The sequence below is a fragment of the Amblyomma maculatum genome, chromosome 8 (assembly GCF_055883805.1).
Source record: "Amblyomma maculatum isolate TAMU_Amacu chromosome 8, ASM5588380v1, whole genome shotgun sequence".
Taxonomy (NCBI): domain Eukaryota; kingdom Metazoa; phylum Arthropoda; class Arachnida; order Ixodida; family Ixodidae; genus Amblyomma; species Amblyomma maculatum.
In genome coordinates this window covers 94,572,172-94,593,205 of record NC_139351.1, presented here as the reverse complement: position 1 = coordinate 94,593,205, position 21,034 = coordinate 94,572,172, and positions in this window count along the sequence as shown.

Here is a 21,034-nt window from a genome sequence, read left to right as displayed (position 1 = left end):
TTGAAGTCTTATAAATGCTAATCCACACTTTTATGCAGTGAAAGTCAATTCAAAAGTTAAAATTTTCAAAATCAGGTAGTTGGATCGTGCATTGTCCCCGATAAGTTTTTTCCAGCATTAAAAAAAAGAAAAAAAGATGTATCAAAGAGGTTTTGCTGCCTTTCTTCTGTGGTTACATAAGAGCATAATAACATCCTTTATTAAATAAAAATGCATATTTCATTTTTCTGTCATACTTTCTCGCGCTTCTGACATAGTAAGCATCAGTTAAGCCACACATATGAAATGTGGTAGTAGTAGTACCCTTCTGTTCTGCACACTTTGTTCCCGGTGAAATGTTCAAAAATAAGGGTTAGCCCTGCTGCAGCCAACATCCGTCTAGTCTGTGTATGCGTGCAATGTCTTTTGTTGCAACTCAGCCAGCAAAAAAAGTTCAACAGTAATATGTGCATTCATGACAAAGAGAACCAGTGCACCTATTGGTTATAGCATTCTGTACAAGTATGAATAAAATTGCACTAGCAGGAGCCCATTAGCTATTTGATAAATCTTAATATTATCAAAATCAAATGTTGAAGAGTCAGATCATGATATGCCATGGTAACATGATGCCAGTCGGAAAAAGTGTTCTGGTACAATAAATTTAGGCATTATGTCACAACACAGCTGCAGCACATCCAAAGCACATGCTTTTCAAATTTCTTGAATGTCGTTATCTAACAATAGTGCATTAATCATTGCATAGCTTGAACAAAGACTTGACTGCTGCTTTGCAAGGCAACATGCATCGAAGTGTATGCCCTTCATCTAGAGCATTCCCATTCTCGCTAGTTTCCTCTCTTTTCCAATAAACATTATTTCTGAAGGCATGGTAATGCTCTTCATTTTTATTGAAGATGACAAAATATTTAAATGAATGCAAACAACAAATAGGAAAACAGAATGATTAAAACAATTTTTCACAGCAAAGATAAAAAAATGAGCTCGTGAACCAACAAATGTCCTGTAAAAAGTTGACAAAAACAGAAGCTCTAAACACACTCCACAGATCTCCTCTGCGTTACATTACATTTTCTACAAGCACATCAGTGGGCTGTAAGCAACAATTGCTCAAGCATGAACCAATTAGAGGAATCTGTCTTAATAGCAGCGTAGACAAGCAATCAATATATATATATATATATATATATATATATATATATGGACATTCCTATTCCCTCCTCCCGTAATGCTTTTCTGGGAAGTGTTCTAAATGAGATTAACAACACACTAGGAATAAGGTTGAGTGCCATACTAAATATGCTACTTCAAGAATAACATAAATGTGTCGCCTCAATTCACTGTTCCCAGACCAGACATGCTAAGAACAAGTGTTTGAACAGAAATATGTCAATTACATTAAAAAAGGAGACAGGAGTACCACGCATGGACCAGTGCAGCATTGCAGTCTTGTTTTCATTTTTATGCATGCACAAGAAACTATGCTTTGCATCTAGAAACAAAAACAAGAAATTTTACATTGAAAGCAATGCTACAGCAATGACATAGAAAGTAAAAATACATGAGCAAGGCCAGGGTGTCGAACTGGAACCGAACCCGAATTTTTTCTACCATCTCGAAATTGAACTTGAACCAGAACAAATTGGAGGAACCGTTTTACGGTAAAGGTCCGACCAACTTTTGCTGGCGACTTACCTTCATTGTTTTTTCTTTCGAAAAGCACAGCAGGAAACATTTTCTTTTAACTTTCTTTCAGTGCGTGACAACTTTAGTTGGTTATGTGCCAATGAAAATAATCATAATCATTATTTTTCCCTATCCTGCTCGAATCATCGGTCCATTATTATAAACATTTTGCTGAGCCTGTCACATCTGATACAAACAATAGCTAGACGGACTACTATATAAATTTTCAGATTTTATTAAATACTGGAAAAGAAAAGAAAACTAAGTACGTCCTAAAGAGGTGGAGCAAAAAATACACTAGAAATTTTTTATTCTGAACTATTTGTGCCAGTTTGGGCAAGGTCAACTGGTTCAAACTGGAACGGAATGCATCTCCGGAGACGAAACCAAACCCGACAGGCATCAACCTGAACCCAAACCGAATTAGAAAAAATTCCGGTTCGACACCCTCAGCAGAACTTTCTAGTTTTGGTACGGCCAGAAGCAGGGTTGCAGCATCCTTAATAAATACACGAAAATGTGAAGTACTGCTAAAGCACATGAACTTAGAATATGCCACTTTGATGGTAAGTTCAGCCCAATGAATTCTTGAATGCCACTGCTACATCACCGCTGAAAGCTTTGTTGCCACAGAAAATAATGCTGTGTGTGCCATAATTCCAACATTAATGACGCACATGATGCTTAGTAAGGCAGTACTTTTTCTTTTTTCAAAGGGAAACATACGCACTTTGGGGGCACGTGTCGAAGTGTTTTTGCACATACATCTTGTCAACATGGGAAAAACAGGTAAATGCAACCACTGACATAACAATGAGAAAGAATGCTTGCCATGACAAAAGTTGGAGTAAGACACCAAAGCTTCAAGAAATAATATGCTTTTCCTTTTTGTGCACTATCAAATCGTTCCTGTCTCGGAATGCCTCTCCGCAAAAGTGACACTTGAAAGGTTTAGTGCCTTCGTGAGTTTGCATATGCCTCTGGAAGTTGGAAGCGCATGCAAATGTCTTAGGGCACAGCTGGCAGTGGTATGGCTTTTCACCAGTGTGGGTGCGGCGATGCACAGCCAGGCCGCTACTGTCTAGAAAGCCTTTGTTGCAAATGTCACATTGGTATGGACGATCCCCTGTGTGGCTACGGATATGTGCCTGTAAGTGGCCCATCTGTGTGAATCTCTTACAGCAAAAGTGGCACTGGTGTGGGCGTTCACCAGTGTGTGTGCGGAGATGTGTCTGTAAGTTGCTCATTTGTTTAAATCTCTTAGAGCAAAAGTGGCACAAGTATGGAGGTTCCCCAGTGTGGGTACAGATGTGAGTCCCCAGTTCAAATGTCGTTTTGAAGACTTCGCTGCAGTGGCTGCACTGATGACGCTTCTTTTTCTGAGATGAACCGTAATCAGCTGCTGTAGCACAGCTGCCTGTAGGGGATGTTCTGCATTGTGAATCTCCCACAGAAGCAATGCGATGCTTGTGACGTGTAGGGGCCATGCCTGCATCATAACATTGAGAATGTCAATAAAATGTGGTACATGGTGCATCGTGGCTCATTATCCGCTATGACCATTTGTATTAATACCGTTTCTTGGGCTAGTTGGTTCATACTTGTACTGTGAAAAACTGCGCCACAAGAAAGAAGACGAGACAAAAGCCTTTGTCTCGTCTTCTTTCTTGTGGTGTGTTAAGTTCGGCGCAGTTCTTCACAGGACCATTTGTAATAATGAATAAAACAATTTTACACAACAGCTATGACAAAATATTACAGACCTACTCACTTTATCAATCTCAATATGAAGTTTTGAAATGGCTTTGCACACATAAGGTCAATTGATATTTAACAAAGCAATGCTTGCAAATTATGCACAGATCATGAGATCGATTCACAAAGTGAAAGCTGGTTATCACTGCAGGATACAGTTAAACACCTAAGTGACGAACCTCCACATAGCAAAATTTTTGATATTATGAAATTTCTCAATTCCCTAATGTCCCCTTCACTATATTGATATAATGAACTAGTCATGCTATCCGTTGGCTTGTGCAGAGTTAACAATCTGGCAGAACTTGGCAAAAATTTTATGAAAAAAAAAAAAAAAAGAAAATAGACATGACAGAAATATCTATGATCATCACGAGTGACTGCGGTTGACACAATGTGCTATGCTCCAGCATCAACGGCATAACTATTTGGCAAACGAAGCAGTCTCTGCTGCTTTCGCCTGTAGAATGTGGCAACAGTCATGCTTGAAAGCAGCAAAAATTAACAGGACAACAAAAAAATTCACTGGAGGCACATGCGATAAGGTGAAAGCCTTTTCTAGGACTCTTTGCACTCACTTGCTTTTTGTTCTCTTTTCTTTTTTACCCCTTCTACTTTGCAACACTTCTGCATGTTTTTTGCACAATTTCGAAGTCCGTGTCTGGTTTGACGCCTGGACGACGTCTATGGCTATTTTGACGTCTGACCTGTTGGTTTTAATTAATCCACATCAACAAAATTTTGCACATACATACTTTTTTTCACCCTCTACCTCGTATAACAATTCTTTTACCCATAAATCACGTTATTCTTAGACAAGATGATGTGACACCCTCTGTAGACGGACATTTTCTGCGCACCCCCATGAACCTATAAAACCTTTAAAAATGCACAGGGCAAGTAATACATGCCTATCGCTGCCATACATCTGCTCGAGAGATTTTGGCATCAATAGCTGTCGTGTTGATAGCAGAGGCAACGAAAAAGACCGCTAAGTGAGGCAAAGAACCCGTTCCCGGGGCAACCGTGGTGAGCAGGACCAGAGGGGGAAGTTGCATGAAGAAGGAATGTCACTCATGGTTGGCAATGGAACAGCTGCGTGTTCTCTTTCTCAAGCCTGACCACTATGACTACCTCTCATCCTGAACGACCACATTAGCAATACCCGCGCAATTTAGGAACCCGCATTCCAGGCACTAAACAAACAATAATTGCAGGATGTGCATTATTAAGCAGGTGTGCCAGAATGTGTTGATGTTATAAAGCATTGCATTTTAATCTCGAAAAGGAGTATATAATTAAGGCCATATAACACTCAAAGAAAAAGAAATGCTCGACCCAAACATAAATGAAAGAAGACAGTGGCCTGGAGCTGTGCATGCACAATTGAGTGAATCAGAATTTAACAGACTCTGATTAACCAGTATTACCATGTAATTAATCTGATTAAACATCCAGATCTGTTGTTATGCTGTCTATCAGCAAATGTGATAAAATTGACAAATTACAAGCTTCAATCCAACATAGGCAGAATGACACTGATAACATTTAGCCTCGGGTTTTATCCCAACACCAAAAAAATAGCCACTATTGGTTGTCAATGGCTTCAAATAAAAGAATTTGATTACTGCAGCAGAATTGTAACACAAGAACAGAGTAAGATGTTGGCAAAAACTGCAGCCACTACAGTACTAAAAGCAATATGCAGTGCTGCTTTGCAGGCCCAGAAAGGACAAGAAATGATAGCGACATTCTTCGGCGCTGGCTGAGCTGGGCAAACGGGACATGTAAGAACTAAACCAGTGGCCACAACAACTGTGGATAAAAAGGGTGAAGTGGGCAAGGTGGGGAACAGTGGAAGAAAATGGGCTTGTCCACCAGTGAGAAGGGTTATGTTGATGTGGGGCTATGTAATGAGGTCACCCATCAGTAACAGGAGAGACTTTAGCTGCTTGTGAAGGAAGGACAGGGCTAAAGGGTTGGAGACCCAAGTCAGCACCATTCTTGACAGAGAACAGCTTACATCAGAGGTGGAATACCACCATATTGTGGTAGATCTCACCACCTGACAGCAAAGTGGTGAGATCTACCATAATATGCTAATATTTTTATACTCGCCTCTGGCGAGAGACTGTTCCACATAGAGCCACATAGCAACTTCATGGAATAGTAGTAATCATAGTGAAATAACACTGATAGTAGGTGATGCAAGTTAAGCCCCTTCTTGAGAATGCTGAAGGCTTCAAATAAGAAATCAGCTTACATCAGTAGTGCATGTCATAGTTTCCTACAATGCTAGTCCCCCTACATTAACATCTTTTTCTCATGAAGAACTGATAGAAAACCACACTGGCTAGTACCATAGTTAAAGTGACCACTCATACTCATGAAGCAACTCATGCAGGCAGCCCCGCCGGGGTGGCGCAGTGGTTACGGCGCTCGACTACTGTTCCCAAGGGCGCGGGATCGAATCCCGGCCTCGGCGGCCGCTTTTCGATGGAGGCGAAAAGCAAGGCGCCCGTGTGCTGTGCGATGTCAGTGCACGTTAAAGAACCCCAGGTGGTCGAAATTTCCGGAGTCCTCCACTACGGCGGCTCTCATAGCCTGAGTTGCTTTGGGACGTTAAACCCCACAAACCAAACCAAACCAAATCATGCAGGCAGCACTCCATGTAGCGGGCATATATCCTTCCATACACATTAGTGGTCATGTCACATACTTGTCTTACGCTGAGTGATTACAGAGATGACACTTGAACAAGCCTCGACCCCAAATGTTCCAGCTCACTTGGTACCACATGTCCGATCCAAGGACTGAAGGCAACACACTTAAAAGCAGCCATACCAGCAAGGATGATACGACATACGCTAGACTGATCTTTCAAAGAACACACAAATTTAAGACCATTCCAGACTCTAGGAAAATAACTAAACATAAACACAGAACATGCGGCAGAACGTGGTTTGATGCTATGAGAGACCTAAATTTGAGAGTATAAGGGTGAAAATAGAATGTGCACTTCAAAAGATCCTTGTTAACCAGCATCACGGTTACTGACATGATTACACAAGCTGACAGGCATATTTGCAGAATTTGAGCGTGACAATGTACTATCGACAGAACCAACCCGCCGAATGCAGAGTACTGACAGACATATTAAAGATCACTCAAAACATTAAACGAACGACTCAAAATGCATAGAGCCAAAAAAGTATTTGTTATACAAACTCCAGGTCAACAGTAAAATCTTAAAGCAGTGCCTTCAATCCACATTTGAATGAGGTAGCTGGACTCTTGATTTGCTTTGTGGGCTAACAACAAACGTTCAGGTCACAGAGCATACAAAAATAAGTTACTGCAACTCAGGTTCTAAAGGTACAAAGGGTAACCCTGACTAGGCCCTTTTCTTTGCACAAGCAAACTATTGACGAGAATGCCAGGCCAGATCAACTACTACTGCACATGATAGATTAGGAGACAACAGCTGCCTATTACTCTGTATGCACTGCATCAATGCTATTGCGTTTGACAGCCATTCATGATTGTGCACACAAGCAGACATCATGCACGCTTGTCAGGAGCAGCATATCTGCTTTCTCTAACAGTGCTTGACCAGTGCTGGCTGTTTGAAAATCGCTGATCTGGTTACACCGATACCATACTCTACTAATTAACGGCAGCAAATGCCATTGTATTCAAAACACAGGGAATGCTTCCATATTCCGACAATACTGTGGCCCTCTCACTTTACACAATACTGCGTGGACGAGGCTGCCTGTCAAGCTATTTTGAATTAAGGCAGATCTGTCACAAGACCACATATCGCCACCAGAAATGTGGGAAAGGTGCAGCCAACATTGCCCTTGATGATTTTCCTGATACTGTGGAGTCATGTATTGAGGCTTTCTAGCTTTGCCTATCGGTTGAGGCAATCTTTTTTGTTTTTGTACACATTGTGCAGTCTACGAAATCAAACCACTGGGCCTCCGAAGATTGACAACAGCAGGTTCGAATGATGCTCCTTCTAACAGTTTACTTCATGGCTTGCCGACACTTGTCCCAATGACTGCAAAGTAAAAACGAGAAAAGAAATCTATAAATACATGAAACAAAACCCAAAGGCACAAATATCAGTGCGCCTGTTTTGTATGTTGATCACAACACGGTAGAACCATGGTTAATGGATTTGGGAGGCAGAGAAGATGGCACACGAACTGCGAACCTGGAGAAATCAATGGTCGAATTTTAGGAATCTCATCTGCACATACACATTTTGCACACCAAATTTAGTGTGAAAGGTACTAAATGTCGTAACAGCTATGCAAATGCAAAAACACTGTGGAACATGAACGACACAGGCTAGCAGTGAACCAGACCTTAAAGTAATTTTTCCTGCAAGGCAGTGATTAAAGCTTTAGTGCAATGTAATGTCTATTAATTGTAGCTTCCACAGCCAAAAAAAGCCTTACTGTGCAGTGACATACACATTAAACCATGGTTACCACTTCAGCTAAAGAAAAGCACTGAGTATCAATCTCAACAGAAGCTCAAAACATTTCGTTAACGACTGAAGAAAGTGTAGCCTTTCGTCGAAGGATACGCTAGAGAGAGCATAAGCTATGCTATAACGTGACTAACATTTCTGAAAAAAAAACAAAACAATGCACTTAAATATCATCTAAGCAATACTATAGAAAGATGCGATCTTGTGGTGTCATTTATCGATAATGGCAAAGCTTCACCAAAATATGTTGCATTATCTCACGCATTTTATATGACCTTTCAATAATAAAACTAAAACTCTTCATTTTCTTCATTATTACAGTGCTCAACACTTGCTCTATAATGCAAGACCTTTTAGTTCATGACAACTCATGACAACTTTTAAACAAGTCTGCTTCTGCTTATCATAAAAGTGCCCATGTCCATTGCACAAGAAATAGAAAAACTCCAAGCAAGTAGCTGCTAAAATGTAGTCGCCATAACAGCTGCCAAAATAACTATAGTAGGCATCAGCAGCCATACCAGCTGCCAACGTAACTATAGTAGGCATCAGCAGCCATACCAGCTGCCAACATAACTATAGTAGGCATCAGCGGCCATAACAGCTGCCAACATAACTATAGTGGGCATCAGCAGCCATAAGAGCTGCCAACATAACTACAGTAGGCATCAGCAGCTTTCAATAAATCTAACTTGAATGTCCGCTCTCAAGTACATGCTATACTGTCATGACTGCATACAGGCAAGTGATGAGCATAACATTCCCTCTAGGCGGCTACACTGCTTCCAGCACAGTTGGCTGAATTAATGTTCAGTGCTTTATAGGATAAGAGTTCACAGTGACAGCAAAGCAACTGGCTATACAGTAGCTCTACAGAAAAGGTAGGCACACTATTGCCCCAAAAGAACTTCCTAGCAAAACGAGACTTCCTTATTTAAGTTGGCCTAGCACGGACTATCATTTTCGATGGTAACAAACGCATCACGTAAATCACAGATATATTAATTCAAGGACATTTGACACTCTGACAGGTGTAAACAAAAATTAAACTCTACATTTAATTTGTAGGCAGGAACTAAACGCATCTTGCAATTATAGTTCATCAGATTCACTGATGTTTGTCACACAATTCTAACACAAGCATCGTTTTTTTGTTAAGACATACAAAATACAATTTACACTATGCTCTACCAAATGATAAAAAGCTTCGTCTACAGTCACATCCCTCCCTGTTCATTCAGACCATGGTCTGATAAGTATAAGTAATCACCTTTGAAGCCAAAGGTCACAAGGAAAATATTTAAATTTTGCAGATTATTTACACCTCAGTGGTCCATTAGCCTCTGGGATAGCACAGCTCTATGTAGTTCACCTTGTGGGCAAACAGCAGGTATTCAGATAATCAGGTATGGTGCACACAAAGATACTACAGTAAGCCACGCAAGGGCGACACAAGGCCTTCTTATCAAGGAAGCATGTGCGATAACGTATGATTAAACTGCTAAGCTGCTCCCATTATTTCAGCACAGGGGAGGTTGGTACACATCAACCATTCACTGGTTGCTTACAGACCATCCACAATTGCTCACACGAGTTCACAAAGTGCATGCCTGCCGGAAGTAGTGCATTGCTTCCTGAGCAAGTGTCTGAATGGTGGTGATGTACACCCCTCGGGCAGTTGATCACTTGCATTAATCTTTTCATACACACTGTACACTACCACATTTACTCGCATAATGAACCCATTCGCAGTATAATGGACCCAACCTCAACTTCTGCCGCTGAGAATTGAGAAAGTAGACCTTTAGGCACTACCGCATCTCTCGGCTTCATGTCATCGCTGTCGCAGTCCAGAGCATATGCACCAAGCAGCTGCACAGCGATAACATCATGGCATGTTTACCTTTTGATGTTAGATCTTGCAGTAAGGGGGGGATGAGGGTGATTTGCACAACGAACTTGGCATCTTTTTACCCACATTATAGAACCTCTCCCAAAACATGTAATTTTTCTTTAAAAACAAAAGTGGTTTCAATACAGGAGTATATACGGTAATTGACAGGCTTTGAACGTCAAGTTAGTGGTCCTGTGAAGACTAGCATCAGGAGTTGTGCTACTGCAGATTGATTTCATGGCTTGCCAGCATTCATTCTTATGCCTGCAAAATGCGACAAAAGAAAATAACCATAAGCTCAACAAAAACTGCAACACCGCAGCGTCGGTACACAGTTGAACCCAAATATGGCGAGCCTGGATGCTTGTATCGAACTGCCTAATATTCCCTTGGAAATTCCACTGTATAGTTGTGTTATTCGCCTTTATTGAATTCCAGCGTACAGGACATCTGACATATTGAACTGCGCACCATGCCCCTGCAAAGGACACTTCTCTTAAAGGGGCTTCCACAATAACTCAGAGCCAATGAAGCAGGGTTGGCTGAGCATCCTTGGGCACATGCTAACAGTGCCAACGTTGTAAAACCATCCAATGAGATAAATTCTGCGTCCAACAGGAAAGTGGCATGCTTGTTTTGAACACAACATTGCTGTCATGAGGACAGGTCAGCATTCGGTGCACCAACCATCTAGCAGTAAAGCCAACCTAGCCGACCGCAGGCCTGCGGTAGCTCTTGCCCGGCCTTTTTCACTGCTGAAAGTGATGAAGGAATCAACTGCAACCAATTTTAATTGGGTTGCTATTGCATTTACAGTGTAACAAAATTAGACCTCTTAAGACCGATAGTGGCTTTTCAAGCAGCGTCCACTGCAGCTCTGAGCTCTGTCGCGAGCCCCAACTTCAACTGTTCTACCGTGCCGCACGACATACAAGCAGCACGAGCTTTGACGCCCTGGTCTGGTCCACGGAGCGGCACATGAGGATAAGCTTCTGGGTTAGAGAGAAGCTTATCTGTTAGCACATTTTATAAACCAAATTATTGATATATTTAACAAGCTCGCGATCCCCTTCAAGTTCAATATATCCAGGTTTGACTGTATAAGTGCACTGCGTGTAATCATAACATGGCAGTACCATAAAATTTGGAGACTAGAGTAGACAATTACAATGAAAGGTTCTATACAATTAGTGGTTCGATGCAGCTAACAAAGTGAGAAAATGTATCTAACAAAAAAGCAACTGGACTGTAAATTGAAACAATTAAGTGCCTGTTCTTGCAATTCAAAGGAGCTGGTTTCGTATTAACAAACACAATAACTAAAAAAATGACATGCAAAGTCAGACATGATGCCCGTGCGCCATACAGGCATACTTCTGTACAGTTTGGTTAAAGTTGGGCTTCACATCTATGCTGGATGGCTTTCCATATAAATGTGGTAGCTTGCAGCTGTATCCTAACAAATATGTGTGGCATGATAGGGTTCTCAGACAAAGCAAGAGACAGTGTTGCCATTTAAGAAGAAAGCAGTAATTTTCAATATGTATAGCTACCTTTGTACGACACAGCCAAAGCCTGCAAATTACTGCACAATGCTGGTACACGAGCCCGTTCTATATGAAACGCACAAGGAGACTTGAGAAAAAGGCAAGAACGGGGCAATGCGAAGGGAACATAAACATGATTATATGAACATACAGAGGCAGGATGTTATAACTTTTTGAAAACTTATCCATGTATGGGCAGAGTACATGAACAGAAGTTAGTTATATGGGGTTTTACAGCACATAAGCAACTGTGGCCATCATGCACAATGAACAGAACTTGAGGAAGTCACAATTGCAGTTATAAAATCTTCAATTTAGGTACCAAGCCAAAAGCAGAGCTGCACAGACCTACAAATCAGGTTGACAGGTTGGCCCTTGAACCAAAAGTCATTGGCTACGGCATGTAACTTCAATTTTCACTTACTGGTAATTAATGCTTGGTGCAAACTATCTGCTGTCTATACACTGCTTGCATGCAGCAACAGCTCAGGGCAGGAAATGTAAACCACATGATCATTGTGGCCAGAAAAGCATACTTCATGCCTGGTATTCCAACTTCTAAAATTGCTGTCGATTTATCTATCACTAGCAGTGCGGAAAAGCCTAAGTTGCCCCTTCCTCAGGTTAACCACATTTCTCTGCTTGCACTTTACATGCATTCCCTAGCCAACACACATGCACGCCCCAATTAGCCTGTAGCTTGCAGTGGTGCGCTTGGCCAGCAGTTAACCGCACTTGTGACGCCTCATTTTTTAACCAGTTTTTGGGGGTTCGACAGTTTCTCTGGGGAACGCCAAAGAAGCTGGTTTGGTTTGTGGGGTTTAACTTCCCAAAGCAACTCAGGCTATGAGAGACGCCGTAGTGGAGGACTCCGGAAATTTCGAACACTTGGGGTTCTTTAACGTGCACTGTCATCGCACAGCACACGGGCGCCTTGCTTTTCGCCTCCATTGAAAAGCGGCTGCCGAGGCCGGGATTCGATCTTGCGTCCTTGGGAACAGTAGTCGAGCGCCGTAACCACTGCCCCACCCCGGCGGGGTACCAAAGAAGCTGGGAGGCCCTCTTTGGTCTCTGTGCTGGCAAGAAATGTGCAGTTTATGACAGTGGGGTGAGCTTCATCTCCTCACTTGTTACAGCTGAGAGGTGCCATCATGATCATTCATTTTATATGGGTGCCACACCCTGAATAAATATTCTGACAGCAGCACCATCTTTTGTATTAAGCAAGTGTTATAACTTCAGCCACTACAAGTGGGCTCAAATGTATGTCAAAATGGCTAGCAAAAAATCAAAACAACAGAATGACCTCTACGATACAGTGAGCTTGGCTGCACAAATTAATTGACCACAAAACAAAGGAGAAAACTGGCATAACCCTTTCTATCTTTACCTAAAGATTTTCTAAACAGTACAACCTGGCCCACTTGATTATATATATATATATGCACCAACCCGGCTAAAAAAAGGCTTGTTTTACCAGTGCCATATTGCCACAAACCACTCTAATCTTTATTTGCTACTGCCAAGAACTGCTGGAATGTACCCTTATTTTGCTTGCAGCGTGCACAACCATCTTCTGCTCTTTGTTGTCCAAGCTCTGTTCTGCTCGGACAAGGCCTTATCATTTCTATTGTAGCACCAGATGCGCCAGATTTATCTCGATTGCAGCCAAGCGTGACTACTTCCACATTGCCATGGTTTCCTTCGGTCGGTTTATCTAGGTGTTTCTTCGACTTTGAAATGGGAGCTGCCGAATGCAGCGGGTGTTCATAGTTCGATGACCGCCTTGTGCACTTGCTGCTACCTAGTTACTCATTCCTTTTGCTGGTGCAGGCAAGCTCAATAAAGAATTCATTTCATTGCCATGCCAGTATCTTCCTTGGTTGCCTTCAGCATTGTCACCACCGTAACAGCATAGTGAAACTTTGTCAGGTAAATTTCAAAATCTTTGCTGAAAAGGAATACAAACACAAACATAGTGAATGGCACAAGGGGAAATGAAGCAATCGTACAGCAAGCATTTTTGTTTCTACCAAGAAGCAAAGGAAAACTTGGTATCTTGGTGACACATTCTCTATGACCCTCTTGCTATTCAAGGAGCAATAGGCAGAGAGCAGAGATACGGGCTTTCAGTTTGCCACCCTGCAATAAAAGGGGTCAACTAAGTAAGGAATCTATACACCAGAGCTGAAAACTACACATACACATCATGCAGTCACTGTGGAATGCTTCTAACACTTTTTCTTGCAAGAAGACTCGAGGCACGTATGCACAATGAATACCCACAGGATAGCTTTTCTGTCCAGACAAGCACCATTTTTTTTGTACGAACAGGATTATTAAACCACCTGACTGTACTTATGCTAAAACTAGTGTAGTGCTATCTGCAACATGAACTCAATCTCACCAGCGCACTCCAGTAGCACATATCTGAGTGGTAGCAACGTATAGTGAAGCTCCCATGCTTGTTACTTAGATGACAGCAATTCTTCTTTGGAAACACTTTGCTCCTTTTTTATTCTCCAGAACTAACGCTAGGACTACAAATAGAAACACAGTCCTTTTCTCTGCCAAATCACACACTTTTCGAATATCCCAATGAACAGAATACCTTCCACTATGCCCACCTTGCATTCAGCAAAAGCAAATGCTGTTGGCAGTGTATACATTTCACCAGTAGCACTCTGTTCCCCTCCCAGCCAATCACAATGCATAAGGTGCTTATGCACCTATGAAACTGTCCAAGAGTTTTCATTCTAGCATGACACAGACCTATCTACGTTTTTTTTTTCTATATTACTGTTGAATGTTTTATGAATACTGCCCACAATTTCAAGGTTACTTCAACTCTTCTCCTTCACACCTCGCTCACTCGTAAGCGACTGAGCTCTCATCACTAGTGCAGTATGGACATCACTGCCTAATGTGTCTCCTCCATTTGCCTTAACAGTTTCTCATACTGTACTTCAGTTTCTGCATCCTGTGCTTTCAATGTTGGCTATCCATTCTTGAAATGTTTCATTGCCCATTGCTACTATATGCCCCAAAATATACTTCTAGCTGTCCCCCACAATATTTCACATGCATAACTGGTGTCAGTGCCTTGATATAAGCAAGCATTAGCAATATTCCACCATGCACTACTATATGCCAAGTCCCTTCATATACAACATACCCAAAACCCGTCAGCTTTATCCATTACTTCTCAGTGACTGTGCACACTGTCCTCATCAAGCAGCTATATGCCAAGGTTCCCATGCATTTAATTTGATGAAGAGCTCTAATTATTTTGAGCTGATCATTGGGAAAAATAACACTGGATATTTCTGCACTAAATGTCAGTACCAAAACCACTATCACTATATAGTCCATGTATACTAACAAATTTAGGCTGCTTGCTAGACTAGACCATCAGTATATGTTAGCCCAGGTATGCGGTCACTCCCCCGTCCCAATCCCAAACATGACAAGTCCATTCACTGTTGGCGTCTCATAACCCGAGTCGCTTAGGGACGTTAAACTTCACAAACCACAACCACAACTACTTAGTTTTCTTTGTATTTCCCATTGCAGCGACAAAAGCATGGCGCCGTGGAGTGAAGACGCCGTCTGCAACTACTTCAATGTTGCGAAGGAGGACCCTGCTGTGTCATAGGTCCCTTTGGAAGGCGATCAGTTCAGTTCAGTCGTGTCCGACTCTTCGTGACCCTATAGACCATGTCACGCCACGCTTTCCGGTCTCTCACTATCTTCCTAACATCACATAACTTCATCTGCAGTTCCTCGAGGATGCCATCTAACCATCGCGTTCGCTGCCTACCCCTTCTCCGGCGACCCTCAACCTTTCCCAACATCAAATTTTTATCCAGCGACTCCTCTCTTCTCATCAGATGACCAAAGTAGCTGATCTTTAACTTTAGAATTTGACCCTCCAATGAGCAGTCAGGGTTTATGGTCGACCATATCGACTGATTTGATCTCCTGGCAGTGAAAGGAACTCTCACTGCCAGGAGGCGATGGCAGCTTTCAATTTTTACAACTCTTCCGTCTCGTCGGCGAGTACACAATACGCGCTAGTGACCCGGAGGGCAGTAAGGCGGACGTCTTTCAAGGTACGCGAGTTTGCAGCAGCTAAACCCCGCTAACCAAAGAACAGCGTCAACGGCCAATTATTGTCTAGAATGTTTTGAACACCGCGCGCACGAAGCACGCACTACCTGAGAAAGAGCTGTGAAGGCTGCATATGCTGCATGCATGCATGCAAGAAACAAACGCAGAATGACAGACTGAGAGCTGCGAAGGAGAGGCATGCAGGTGTGCAACGCGGCCATAAAGTGGCGACGAGGAAGTCTGCGCTAACAGCATAGGTTTTCGGCAAAGCACAGTGCAAGCGTTCGTAGCGACCATGGTCTTGTGACTGCACGCGGTTGGCCGAGTTCTCTCGGTTCTATGCGGCATCTGGAAAAACATTACGAGGGATTTCAGCGACTAAAGTAGTGAAAGGCGAAAGCCTGAGAATTAGTCTCATAGCGTTTCTGCCATCTGCAATCCCGCAAACGCGCGCCAATGAACACCACGTGACAGCCGCCTCAAAAGCGGGACACACTTTGTCCACGACAGTATGAGCCATTAAAGGCTTTCGCCTTAAAAAAAATGGGATGCACTACTCCTCAGCGCAGTGTAACAAAGCGCAATTCCCCCATGAAGGATGCCAAACTCACCCCAGCGGCGCACTTGGCCCAGCTGCCGCTGCTGTCACTTTGCGCGGAGAACATGTGGAGAGAACAGTGCCTGCAGCGTCGTGCCTGTCTCCACGAAACCAGAACCGAAACCAATGAACTGATTTATAAATTATTTCATGGAAGAAGGAAAGTTCCCGCTGTCAAGTACCACGCGTTTATTCGTATATAGCAATGCATTATACATAGCCACAAACAATATTCAAGATTGTAGTCAGGGTTTTCGCCAGCCGGCCTTTCCGCCTTCGCCTTCTTTCATTGGGCGAGACTAAAACCCGCCATGAATAGGGTTTTTTCGGCTGAAATTTTGTCCCTAGATTTCCCCAAGCGCATTGAACGCCATGTTTTTACAAAGTACCTAAATGCTGACTATTATGTGCCTAGTTGAGTCTGAATTTGTCCCCAGATTCGTGGCGGGCTGGCGGGCTTTTCGGCTCTTTCCTCGTTGTCGCCGACGGCGTCCAGAGCTTTTGGATTAACGAGCTCTGGACGACGCCGTCGTCGGCGCATTCGGGCAGTGTTTGTAAAGTCTCTCAGTTTATTGCCGTGGTGTTGCTGCAGGGGAGGTAGTGCAACGCACCCTTAACATTAAACCATTCAACTGCAAAAGTCGGACGTTCGATTCATGGGTGCCGAGCAAATTTGCGATGTCTGCGTCAACGATCTGACATCGGCCGTCGCTTCTCACGTAAGCCATTGTCATTGCTGTTGTTTTTTGACATAGTGCGCTGAGTGCAGCGGTAGGTGGGTGTCGTGTCCATTTTTGTCCGCGAAATCAATGCGAGAGGTGTCATTTAGCAGTGCATTAAGCTAAACAGCAACCTGGTACTTAATTGTTTTTGAAATTAGCGTGCAGTTTGTCAATTACTTATATCTCTGTGGCATGGATGCCACCTTCTAGCTTTGGAAAGCAATCTGAAGACGGTGCAAAACTCGTGTGTTTTATCAGAACATGTATGGATATATAAACAGTATAGCAAAAATGACTTTGGAAGGAATTAAATTGTTTCCAACAAAGCTTTGCGCAAATACATTTTTTTTTTTTTCTATCAGGAGCTTGCGACAGCGCAACACGACAACGTAGGCACTATACTGTGTCAGCTTGCTGCTTATCTGCTTATCTGATTCTAATTTAAGATGATTAGCATTACCAGCATTTGTTGTTTTAGTGGTTATTTTATTACATATACAAAAGGAAAGAAAAGATGTTTGCCAGCCCCGGTATCTGATATCTGAAGCACCTGAACAGGGGCGGTGGAATTGAAGGGATAGTGAGGAAGGGGTAGAGGAAATCAAAGAGGTGAACGAGAGGGAGAAAGGGCAGGGTAGGTAAAAATAAAAAATATATATGTATACACTATGACACAATATACAGTAGTTCGCTTGAGGCCCAGAGTAACGAATGCAGCGAGCTGCCAAAATGCGGCCAGGAAGGTAGCTTGCTTAACTTCCTTCAGGTCACTTGCAGCTGCCTTGTTACTGTATACGTGTTAGTAAACTATAAACGTTGGCTGATATCTCATATGCAATGCTGCTTGGTAAAGCACTCACTTCATTTCAGTGTTTACATGTGTATATGCCATTTTTTGTTTTTACTGTCAGCAGTCTTGGAGACGCAGCCGCTCGTTTATTCTGGACAACTTTCGCATCCTTGGCTCCCTACATGTACAGTACATGTACCAAGGTATATATATGTGCATTATATTCAGTATTTTCATTTTATTTTTCAGTGCATGAGTATTGTTTCTGCTATGGATAGCAATTTGTTAAGTGACTGAAAAACATTTATAGCTACAATTAAAACATATGAGTGTCAATCTGTGAGGCCACATTAATGTTGCCATTGTCGTTGGTATTGTCTGGACATGCCACACCCTATACCCAATGAATTACCTGTATAGTCATTCCACCAAACTGAAATTGAATCTGGGTTGCAATACACACTTATACGCTACAATACCCCAGCACTCAACCCAACACTACGTTTCGTCTCGTAACTGCCACACTTGTTGGCTGCTTACTGCACCGAGCTACTCCAGCACTTACTGTTAGCACTACACACCCATATATTGTTTTTTATTTATTTATTTATTTCAAATACCCTAAGGGCCTTTGCGGGCATTGCATAGGGGGGGGGGGGGATTAATCAAATAAACACAAATAATTTACATTACAAGCAAAGAAAAAGCTGTAAGCAGAAATAGGTGCACAAAAAACCACGAACAATTTATGTAGCGACATCTAGATGCTAGAATCTAAGAAAGAAGACATCTAGAATGAGAGCAGTTAGGGATAAGAGTAGATGGAGAATACCTCAGTAATCTGCGATTTGCTGATGACATTGCCTTGCTAAGTAACTCAGGGGATGAATTGCAAATAATGATGACCTAGACAGGAAAAGTAAAAAAGTAGGCTTGAAAATCAATATGCAAAAGACTAAGGTAATGTTTAATAGCCTAGGGAAGGAAAAAGTTTACGTTAAGTAGCGAAGCACTGGAAGTAGTAAGCGAATATATATCTATTTAGGACAGGTAGTTACAGCAGATCCTGACCATGAAAGGGAAATAACAAGGAGAATAAGACTGGGATGGAGCACATTTGGCAAGTACTCCCAGATTATGACTAGCAGTTTATCGGTATCGCTCAAGAGGAAAGCATACAACAGTTGCATCTTACCTGTACTTACCTATGGGACTGAAACGTGGAAGCTAACAAAGAGGGTTCTACTAAAGTTGAGGACAACGCAGAGGGCTATGGAAAGAAAAATGGTAGAGATAACGTTAAGAGATAGGAAGCGTGCAGAGTGGGTCAGAGAAGTAACTCAAGTCACTGACATTCTAATGGAAATCAAGAAGAAGAAATGGGCATGGGCAAGACATGTAGCGCGAGGAAAGGATAAGTGATGGTCGCTTAGGGCAACAAACTGGATTCCAAGGGGAGGAAAGCGTAGCAGGGGGCGGCAGAAAATTAGGTGGGTGGATGAGACTAAGAAGTTTGCAGGGGTCAAGTGGATGCAGCTCGCACAGGACCGGGTTAATTGGAGGAATATGGGAGAGGCCTTCGCCCTGCAGTGGGTATAGTCAGGCTGAGGATGATGATGATGATCTAGATGCTTAAATTAGCATTTCCTCATGGTATAGACATCCGCTCACTGGTCCTTGTTGTCATCCATGGCTTGGGCTTGCAACCTCCGACTGCTTGCTCCTTCACACCCTCGTAGGATAGTCGTGCATGGCGTGTGAGTGCCGTACATATAAACCAGTATCCTTCAGTGCTCTAACCTCACCCAGTATTATTGAGCACTAGACTGGCTTCAGCATTTTGCGCTGCCCTAGCTTAAGCATCTGTTGCGAAATTAAATATTAGCAGCCACATTCTCCTGATGTTATTCTTGCTTTAAATGGACATCAGTATACAGAACAACAGAATGATGATGGGAAATCGTATTTCCACAGATACAACACAAATGGAGTTTTAGGCCTCAGGAAAGCTTTAAATAAATATTTAACTTGATCTCAAACAATTCAGGCCTGCCATAGTCAAGCCCCCACTTCGCTAAAAAAAGAAAAGCAAACAAACAGCAACTGCACGCTAAAATGCAAATGCATATGGATACATTGACGTCATTTGAGAGGCTACACATTTCACATTCATGCGACGCAATCGTGCGCAGCCACTGTCACTTCCTTGATACTGTCCAGACCTGTACCTGCTCATTGTGCCTTACGTTCCCTATTCCTGTGAACTGTTTCAAAGCTTTCTCCTTGTCAGCGGCTTGTGTCACCTTCTTCCCACGCTTACAGCCACTTTTGCCCTTGCATGCAACATGCTTGATTCCATGATCTTGAAAAGGCTATAACAAGTTCTGCATGCACATGGAAGCAAATTTGTAAATATGTTGTAAGGCACAATGCTTTGGTCTTATACTGCTACACTTGTCTGTTTATTTGTTTATCTGTTATGTCTAGGCAAGTTCTGTTATGTCTTTTTTTTTTTTTTTTGTCCTACTGTTATATGTGCTTGGTTTTTCCATAACCACTTCTCTTGATGTCATACGACTCGAGATGCTTGGGGCATTAAACCCCATAAACCAGTTACCAACCAACCGTCTCTTGGCACTAGCCTGATTTCTTTTATTCCACAGTTTTTCAGTGGCAAGAAAGCATGCTGTCATCAGTCTTTCCTTCCTCCATCCTTTTGATCGCTATGTGGTTATTTCTTTCCCTGTATCACATAAGGGGGACGCTCTCCCATGTATAGATAAATCAGCAACCGTGCGGTACCCGCTTATTGCAACATTCTTAACAAACCATATTCACTGCAGCTTAAATGTGGTGCTGTCATTATATCATAAGCAGAACAGGCCTCTCGGCAGCCCTGCTCCTGACCTGAAGCTCCGGATTCTACACGGCCTACCCCGACGTGAAGCAACTTTGCTGTGCTGCCTGTGGGTTTGTGTAGCATTCACAAATTCTCATTCATTTGTGATAGTGATAATGATAAGTGGGAGGCTTAGCGTGCAACAGACAAGGACAGGAGAGGCACACAGGACGAGCGCTAACTTACAACTGAAAATTGGAAGGGAAAAAGTACGAACTCGAGGAAACAATTCATTCATCCATAGACTAGGAACCGATAAGTGCGTAAGTGAAACGTCGGTTGTTCTGTTGAAAAAGGAAGCATCGTTTTTAAATGCTGTGTAAGTTTTTGTATGCTTCCGGTATTTCGTCTCTATTCTGTTTTATCTGCCTTTGGGTGGCCCTAGATTATCTTGAATTATCTTCCCAGTCATGCAAATTCAGGGCTTTATAGAGCATGCGCACATATTGTTTCCTCGAGTTCGTACTTTTTCCCTTCCAATTTTCAGTTGTAAGTTAGCGCTCGTCCTGTGTGCCTCTCCTGTCCTTGT